This window comes from Lactuca serriola, chromosome 4 (assembly GCF_051521515.1).
Source record: "Lactuca serriola cultivar US96UC23 chromosome 4, Lser_US96UC23_V15, whole genome shotgun sequence".
Classification (NCBI taxonomy): Eukaryota; Viridiplantae; Streptophyta; class Magnoliopsida; order Asterales; family Asteraceae; genus Lactuca; species Lactuca serriola.
Genome location: NC_136411.1, coordinates 120,131,444 through 120,142,199, shown reverse-complemented (window position 1 = coordinate 120,142,199; position 10,756 = coordinate 120,131,444).

Genomic DNA, 10,756 nt, shown 5'->3' with positions numbered 1-10,756 from the left:
ACTATAATAGGTATAGTTTACGAGAAAATCATGAACATTTACATACTAGAAACACTATATCAAAGAGATACTTTCATACACAAGAACAAATGGACATTTTCATATGTAAATCTGTTTTATACTAAGTTTTGTGAGACATTTCACGTACTTTCGAGTATGCATTTTAAGTCTTGTATTATATACCATAATCCCTTGTAGGGGGAGCGTGATACTTGTGTATAGATCTATACGGGATTGACAATCCCACACCTAAGTTGTTAGCTACAGTTAGGCCGGCATGCCTGGGGTGACAAACGTCATAACATTCCAACACCTGAAGAACGTTGTTACAGGCAGTCTGGGTCATTAGTATGGTTATAAAACTCACATGGAGTATTAGAAACATGTTGGTTTACGAGGTTATCAAATGCCTTAGTGATTTTATATTTACACAAATCTACTACTCTAGGCATGAAAAACACGATTTCATTTCAGTTTTGGAACTTTTAAACTACCACACACTTATGGATAAATGTTGGACTTTTAGAAACAAATATTCAAAAACAGTTGGGCCTCGATAAAAGGCTACTTTTATACTAGTAGAAAATATGGGATTTTCTAGGAGTTTTCAAAACATATACAAACAATTACATTGAACGATTCCAAATGTTATCATCAAACTTATACCAACAATGACATTAAATACTTATGAACTCACCAGCTTAAATGTTGACCTACAATTTCAAAATAACTTGTATTCTCAAGTCACCAGTAGACAGTACGATGACCAGGTTTTGAGAAGACGGAGCAGTCAAGACTCGTCTTTTATTTTGATTACTTGTTGTAATGTCTTATCACTATGAAAGAACACACATGTATTAAACTATTACTGTTAATGCAATGGACGATGTTGTTGCTTGTTTACTACTTTGCATTGTTGTGATACATTACATGATGTCCTCCGCCCCAGAACGTTTCCGCCGTTCCGGTTTTGGGGTGTGACAGATTGGTATCAGAGCATTGTTTATAGTGAATTGAGTATGTCAACCCATAAAAGATATACTAACTATAAATACAATGAGATTAAAGCACTCTGACCAAGAGTTAATACTTTTAAATAATAAAATATTTAATAAAGTATACGTGCCTGCATTCATACTAAAATCAGTGTCATAATGACAAGAACAAAAGTATTACGATTGTTGAATATCACAGGTAAGCTCGGGGATGTATGGTCAGTCTTGGGAGTGGCATAGCCTGATCAACTATGCTGGTCCGAGGAGTGATTAGCACATGCCCAAGAATGGTTGTGGTATGGCAACAAGTCTAAAAACCTACCAACACTACCACAATGAGAACATTATAACAGAACCTAAGTCTAAAATACTATAGGAGTATTTTGTGTTACTATAATTACTTACTTGAGAACTAAAAAGGATCTTCATTACTAAGTTGATAATTGCTAAGTGGATACACTAAGGTTATATGTAACTAGGATATCATAGACTTAGAATCTATGAAAATTTTGCTTTACCCCTATTCCTTGTGAATTTGGAGTTAAGGTCACTTATTCGAAGGCCTATCCTGTTTTGATTTCATATAACTAGTATGCACTTTACAAATAGTGATGTAACTAATGGATATTTTCTAATAATTATCTAGATAGTTCGTCTAATAGTTATTTCCTTACCCCAATTCTCGCGTAGATAACATGGTTGGACTCCATCCCCACGGCAACCCGTACCTTCCAAACGAAGGCAATGCTGGATGGTTTGGAGAAGAACCCGAGAATGATCATCCAATCCCTTTGAATGATCACCATGTAGAAGACCTTTCGGATGTTGATAACTCCGAACTCGAGGTTGATAACCTACCCCCGGTAGCTCCATTTCTAAATCCTAACCCTAGTCCGGCTTTTCATGGCCCGACGCCCCCTTGGGTAGAATGTTTGGAGTCATGGAGCGAAAAGCAAGATCAGCCTATGCCATTTAATGGAGACCAAAGCTTCTATAGCATAAGCGAAGGAAGCTCAGCAGACAGAATTCTTCTAATTCTGGTCCGTAGAGTTGCCCGAAACGAAATTTAGGGAAGGACGACTCTCCATCGTATCGAAGAGGTTAATGCCAATGCAAGAATGCATACCATTCACACCAATCGCCTTGATCACAAGTGAGAGATCTGAGAGAAACCATGAGACCCTGCTGCAAGCAATAGCTGAAACCCGAGCCAAAGTTATAGAGCTCCAAGTACGCCAAAGGGTGTACGAAAGATACATGCTTGATATGGAACGTCAACTAGCCGAACTAAGGGTTCACCATAGGGGTGACCGTCGCCAGCAGGAGATACCTTACTTCCTTCTTTCCTTGTTTTAAAGAACCGTGTTCCTGTCTATGTTTTGTGTAGTGCTTTCTATGTGACTACTTTGTACTATAAGTACTTTTAGTTAAGTCTTTATGCTGTCAAAGACTTTTCTACTCCGAATATGATGTAAGACCTACAACAAGGTCAATTTACCCATACCTATTACATCTTAAACATCAATGATATCGACAGTCGGCTAACTTCCGTGTCAATCTTCGTTCAAATGCTTTCATCATGCTTTCATTGGGGTCTATCTGAAACCCCATTTAGTCAAGTTATTGGACTATGGTAATTTAACTCTGGAATCATTTCCAAGTCTCTTTCAAAGGTTGGATCATGTTATCCACCAACCAATAATACCCTGGTTTGAACGTCAAACGTCTTGAGACCATTCTATGAACTTACTTTTGCTCTGTACTAGGACTGCATCTTAGGGATGTAGGTCAAACTCTCGAGAACATACTTCTACCCTTTACATGAACGATCAAGATACATCTAGGTTCAACCATAATAGCTCACGAACTCCTTTCCTTTCATGTTACAGAATCATGTCGTCATCCAGAAGTAGACAGCCGAACAACGAAGCCCCTATACTTCATATCGACGCCGCCACATTCCAAGCCGCGGTAACAGTTGCCGTGATGGCTGTCCTTGTAAACCTCAACGCTAAAAACGCAATCACGGCTGGAAAAGGAATTGAAAATTTCGATGGTTGTATAGATCCAAGAAGCCAACGAATGGCAACAGTTACGGACGTGCAAAGTTGTAAAACCGAGAGGAGGAAATGAAATCGCCGAGCTCGAAAGGAGCGCCAACGATTCCAAAGGTTTGCCATGCAACAGCAGCAAGTGGCAACTCCTGCCCCTTCAGCACCGGCATGACCCATTTCTCAAGTCCCTGGCATCGGGACCAACCCTACACACAAAGGTGGTGGTAAAGCCGGACTCTTTAAAAGGCAATTTTCAAAGTGGAGGAACGAGGAGGGCACCCGTGTCCACGTAACCCTGAGTAAACACCTCACTCCCACCACCAATACTAGTACGAACCAGGCATGTCACCAATGCGGAGAGATAGGACACCTCAAAAAAGACTATCCAATAACAAAGAACTCCAGCGCAGACGGGAAGATACTAAGGATCACTGCCGTAGGAGAAACTACTTCGGACCCTCGTTAAAGTATCTAAGGTGTTCGTTGTAACAGACTCGTAAACTGTTTAAAACTAGTGCAACTCGAATCTTATCTTTTGTAAGGACCCGTCAGTTAAGGGACCCTCGTGTTGCGTATACTTGTCTTTCGTAGTATACCTAGTTCCCAACATTAGTCTTATAGTAAACCTATATTACGGTAACTCTGTTAAAAGTTGCACTGTTGTGTTTTGTCTGTAACACCGTTATGATCAAATCTAGTGCCTTATTTCCAAGTGATTCCGATTTCATCATATGATCAGAGTCTATTTGATCCTCACAATACCAGTTTCGTGCGTAAATCTCTTTCTCCAAAATCATCTCTCTAACAAAACTATCACTTCAGAACTCCGAAGTACTCATGCGTAGAGTACCTCATGTTTCTTATCCTTTCCAAAGAAACCTCGGCAAACCTCCCTGAAGTACCACTCGTGCAGTACATCAAGTTCAATCCAAAGACCCACCTTTTCAATCTTAATTATATACGACTCGTATACCCGAGACTGTGATTGATGAACCAGGTATGAGCTCTACTATGAACTTCAGGACGGAGACTGCCTAAGACTGCGAGTGATCGTGCTTCCGTGAGAATAAACTTAGAAATACCTATCCTTTTCCCTAATTCATGAGTAGTCATACTTTCTTTTAGATCTTCATGGCATCTAATCCACCCCAAGGTTTTGACATCATAATCAGTAGGAGTTGGTTAAGTCTACATCGAGCCAACATCAGGTGCTTTGATAAAGCAATTCGTCCTAACCTCCCTAAACAACGAAGCTCTAGCTATTTACAGCGATGAACCAAGTACGAACCTTCTCATCATTTTGTGTATGCAAGCTTAGAAGTGCTTACGAAAGGAATATCATGCATTCCTTGCACACATCGCCGAGACGTTCCGAGAAGTGAAGGACATTCAGAACATCCAAGAAGTACGAGGCTTTCCCGACACCTTTCCAGAAGGACTACCGAGACTACCACCACAGCGTCAAGTCGAATTCAGAATCGACTTAGTTCCAGGGGCTACCCCAGTAGCAAAATAACCTTATCGTCTAGCTCCAACTGAGATGCAAGAACTTCCTAGTGAGCTTAACAAACTCCTCAGAAGGGGATTCTTTATGCCAAGTTTCTCACCTTGGGGAGCACCGGACTTGTCTGTAAACAAGAAAGAGCGTTCCAAACGCTAAAGTAAGCTTGATGCATCGCACCAATATTATCCCTCCCAAAAGGGATAGAATATTTCATGGTGTAATGTGATGCATCCAACCAAGGGCTTGGTTGTGTTCTTAAGCAAGAGGAAAGGTCACTTCCTATACCTCAAGACAGCTTAAGACACATGAAGTTAATTATTCAACACGTGATCTTGAGCCATGAACAGCGGTAATTGCTCTGAAGATCTGGAGACACTACTTGTAGGGTACAAGGCGTACTACGTTCACAGACCACAAAAACATTTAACATACATTCGACCAAGAAGAGTTATGCGGACAAAAGATGGAAGCCCTTGGAATTTCAGGTCGGGGACCGAGTGTTATTAAAGGTCTCGCCCTGGAAAGGGTTAATACGTTTCGGAAAACGTGGGAAACTAAACCCAAGATAAATTGGACCATTCAAGATCCTTGCAAGGATCGGCCCGGTAGCCTACAAACTTCGTCTACCGCAGGAACTCAATAACGTACACCCTACCTTTCATGTGTCAAACTTGAAGAAATGTTTGTCCGATGAGACCCTCGTCGTCCCTCTAGACGAAATCGAAATCAACAAGAGTCTCCACCTTATAGAAGAGCCAATTGAAATCATAGATAGGGAAATTAAAAGAACAAAACAAAGTCACATACCCATCGTGAAGGTCCACAGGAATGCAAAGCGAGGACCTGAATACACATGGGAACACGAAGATCAGATAAAACAAAAATAACCTCATCTGTTTCCCTAGTCCACAAATAATTACCTTACATTAAATTTCGGGACGAAATTCCCTCTAACGGGGGGATGATGTGACAACCTGATATTTCGACTCTATGTAATGACCTAAAAAGTCTAGTATTGTAACCACTTTTGATATAATGAAATTAACTTCGAAAAATAAATGTGCAAAAGTCTTTATAGGAATATCTATTATGTTAGATATTGTGTCAAGGTTTACAGAAATACTAAGAACACTAAAATCTGAGTTATAACGAAGAAGTTATGACCATTCTAAGATTTCCGACAAAACCGGCAACATCGATTACACGAAAAACGCGAAGTTTCAATACAATGGTTTTTAGCCTTACGTATCTAAATGAAAGTTGTAGATATCATTAAACCGTGAGCGTACATAAAAAGAACGTCCAAATCTGACTTCGTATGAGGAAGTTATGATTTTTCCAAGATCCGGATATAGCAGTAGACAGCTAAAAACTCGAAATAGAGCTCGAGAGACTTTTGACCGAAACAACCTAAATGAGAATCGAAGGTCTCAACAATAGTAGCGCAACGGCGAAAAGTCTGACGAAAACGGACTTTTCGTGTCCCGGCCTGTTAAAAATAGATAATTAAAAATAAAGTCAAAATTAGCCGACGAATTCTAAACAAGAGTTGTAGAGAATATTTTTAGCTACGCGTGCACATAAAGAACGTCGAAAACGGAGCTCTTAAGCGAAAGTTATGGATTTTACAAGTTCGGGATCCAAAATCCGAAGCTGTCAGGTCTGCCACGACGTGGCACAGTTTGTCGCGACCCGACAAGTGGCTGAGGGCATCCAATCAACAGAAGGAGATAAGATTTGCTCCACACGACATGGCCAGCCTTTGCCACAACGTGGCACCCAAAAATCCACCCCTATAAATAGAACTCTTGGGGTGCCGGGTTTAGGTGCTCCATTCTTCCATCTCTCGTGCCGAAACTCTGCGGTTAAGCTCCCGAAGCCCTCCCGAATCCCCGGTTTTCACACTCAAGTTCCGAAGGAAGGTTCTACACTCCCGAGATTCCCGAGATTCTCGAGAATCCCGAGAAAAATCAACTCTTCCCAAGTTGAATTTCTGCTCAATTATCATCTCGCTTTCTTCGATCTATCAAGTGAGTTCATACCCCTATAAACTACACTTTCAAATGTTTTAGCAATGCTTTTTATACACTTTTAAAGGGGGAATACAAGTAAACACGCGGTTATTATCGTGTGTAACATAAAGTTTCACTATATACTCTTTGTTATCAAGTGAATCATATGTGATTCATAACTACTACATAGGAACTTTCGTATGCAATATATGTTCTTGATAACATCTTGTCTTTTGGAAATAAAACATGTTTATATATGTATATACGAATCAAACACTTTATTTATACTTTAAGTACATGTGTTCATTTATGGCACAACAGAAGTTATACTTTTCATAACAGGTGAGCATTACACTAGGGTTTACTATACAAACGAAACACACATTTTGAGAAACTATAATAGGTATAGTTTACGAGAAAATCATGAACATTTACATACTAGAAACACTATATCAAAGAGATACTTTCATACACAAGAACAAATGGACATTTTCATACGTAAATCTTTTTTATACTAAGTTTTGTGAGACATTTCACGTACTTTCGAGTATGCATTTTAAGTCTTGTATTATATACCATAATCCCTTGTAGGGGGAGCGTGATACTTGTGTATAGATCTATACGGGATTGACAATCCCACACCTAAGTTGTTAGCTACAGTTAGGCCGGCATGCCTGGGGTGACAAACGTCATAACATTCCAACACCTGAAGAACGTTGTTACAGGCAGTCTGGGTCATTAGTATGGTTATAAAACTCACATGGAGTATTAGAAACACGTTGGTTTACGAGGTTATCAAATGCCTTAGTGATTTTATATTTACACAAATCTACTACTCTAGGCATGAAAAACACGATTTCATTTCAGTTTTGGAACTTTTAAACTACCACACACTTATGGATAAATGTTGGACTTTTAGAAACAAATATTCAAAAACAGTTGGGCCTCGATAAAAGGCTACTTTTATACTAGTAGAAAATATGGGATTTTCTAGGAGTTTTCAAAACATATACAAACAATTACATTGAACGATTCCAAATGTTATCATCAAACTTATACCAACAATGACATTAAATACTTATGAACTCACCAGCTTAAATGTTGACCTACAATTTCAAAATAACTTGTATTCTCAAGTCACCAGTAGACAGTACGATGACCAGGTTTTGAGAAGACGGAGCAGTCAAGACTCGTCTTTTATTTTGATTACTTGTTGTAATGTCTTATCACTATGAAAGAACACACATGTATTAAACTATTACTGTTAATGCAATGGACGATGTTGTTGCTTGTTTACTACTTTGCATTGTTGTGATACATTACATGACATCCTCCGCCCCAAAACGTTTCCGCCGTTCCTGTTTTGGGGTGTGACACAAACAAATACGGGCCATCCTTGAGTATTTAAGTCAAAATGGGCCTCTTATGGCCATTTTATCCTAATTGGGCCTTATATAACATCTTTTGTGTTAAATGGGCATTAGCATCAATTTTATGAAAAATTGGGCCTTAGTGTCCATTTTATGTAAAATGGGCCTCTCGTGGACTTATCATTAACAATCGACTATTTTGATAACAATGATGAAACAACGAACTATTCTGACACTCTCGATAAAAATGATTACATTTTTACTATTTATGAGTTATAGTCAGAAATATATACTCGTATCATTATTTTAACACTAAATAATGGAACACACTATTCGCGTAAAAATTTCGATAAGGCTATTGTGAGACGCACCTTCACCGTACCTACCTTAGTGTACACCGTAAGTCCTGTAGTTATAACCAGCGTCTCCAAGAGGGAGAACGAGAATTTGTGTATAGATCTATACGGGGTTGACACCCCACACCTGAGCTGCTTGCTATAGCTAAACATGCCATTCTAGGGTGACAAATGTCTTCTACGAAACTGACGCCTGAAGAACGTCAAGACAGGCACTCCGTCATATTAGTATGTTTATAACGACTCACATAGAGAATAACAAAACTATTATAAATTTTACGTTGAATATACATATCACTCAGTTTTGCAAAGTATAAACATTGTGTTGATTATTTGTACTACTCACCTCACTCCAGTCTTTGGGTTTAAGACCACGATTTCTCATGACACAAAAAATACAGGATTTTCTAGGAATTATTCTCGATACCTTTTTCAAACAAGATAAAACAAGGATACACATGCTTTACTACAAGATTTGAAACAAAGCTCACAAACTATTTTTATGGAAAATATCGGATTTTCTGGAGTTTGCAACTAATACAAATTTTTCATCCAAATATGTTTATGAACTCACCAACATTTTATATGTTAATGCTTTCAAAATAACTTGTATTCTCAGGAACCCATTAAGTAGGTTGGCAGCTTTGGACTTTTGAGATGTTGTTGTATTATGTTTTTCATCATACACTTGATATTTTTGAGATGTAATTTTATCAACAAACACAATGATGTAAATTATGTATGTTGTTATATTTTATGCATGGTGATGATGATGTCTATGTTTCATTTATACACACTTGTTATGATATTACAAGATGAAGTCATTCGCCCCCGTACGTTTCCGCCGTTCCGGTTCGGGGGTGTGACAGTATCCATGAAAAATTATTTTAGTCATTATACATTAAACTATATCAATAAATGTTGAAGTTAAGTTTTCAAGCTTAGGCATATGTTTTATTTAGGTTTTATGTAGAGAAAAAAAATATGAGTATGAAAAAAAAAGTGAAAAAAGTTATGAAAAGAAAAGTGTGCAAAAGTTATTATAAGAGCTTATAAAGTATGAAGATCAAGAAATCATGGAAAAAAATACATAAGTCGATAGTTGTAAAGACCTAAAAGTTACAAAAGCTGTAATTTTTATTTTTATGTTATTTTATCGTATGTATGTTTTGAAATTTAGCAAAAATATCTCAAGCATAAGGGGATTTTTTGAGGGTATATTTTGATACGATGCAAAAATGAATATGGTTCAAAATAAGTGTGATATGTTTATGAAGATTGTATGTAGGATTTTGAAGTAATTAGGCTTTTAGATACAAATATATGCATTGAGTCGAAACATAATTGTGAATTCAATTTAGGCTATTCTATGTGATATTGGTGGTTTTTTGAGCTGTCAAAAATCGACCCGACCCATTAACCTAACTTGAACTCAACCCAAAATTAGCGGGTTGGGTTGAGATTTGCAACCCACTTAAGTTAAATGGGTCAATTCACTTAACCCATTTAATTAAATAGGTTGGGTTGGGTAAAAATTATCAACTTGTTTTCAACCCGCAACTCATTTAACTTTAATATATATTTAATTTAATGATTATTTGAATATTATTATGTATTAATTTATAAATTATAATTTTGTACTATTATTTATGTTTAAAAAAATTCAATCATAGTTGTCATTCTTTTTTTTAGCATTGACAATATTAGTCACTCTTCAAAATCACTTCGAAATTAAATATTTTTAATGTTATTTGGATAACTTATATGTACTTTTGAATTAGGATTTTGCTTTTGTCATACTGTGAAGTTTTATTTATGTTTGGAACTAATTTAAATGATAAATGTTTAGTTAATTTTTTTTATTTTAAATGGATTAACCAAAGTTTAACCAATTTATATAGTAGGTTGTGTTGGAAACTACATAAGCAAGTCAACCCAGTGATAACCCATTTATCTAAAGATTGAGTTGGGTTGGAAATATCAACCCATTTAAGTAAACAGGTTTGGTTGGAAACTTCAATCCAATTAATAAATGGGTTGAATCCGAACCCAACTCAGATTGATCCATTACCAACTCTAGTGGTTTTTATGTATTAAAATGAGGTTATAATAAAAAGTAGCTTTGTTTGGGGATAATCAAAAAAACAAGTGTCGGGTATTTTAATATCATATATAATCATATATTTTACATGATATCTTATTAATTTTAGGCTTTTGGCTACATTTTATTCATATTTGGTATGTTGATATGTTGTGTTGGAAGCTAGAGAGCTGGAAACAATTCTCAAGGAAGAAAAATCGACAAAAGAAGACCACCACGCTGCCTTGAGGTATCATTATCAATATATTTACCGAATAGAGTACAAGTCGGATTACTTGGAGGGCACATGTAGAAGACAACACGACCCCGTTGTAATGGCACAATATTTGGGTATCTACTCCTGATTTTCAATTTTCTTAATTCT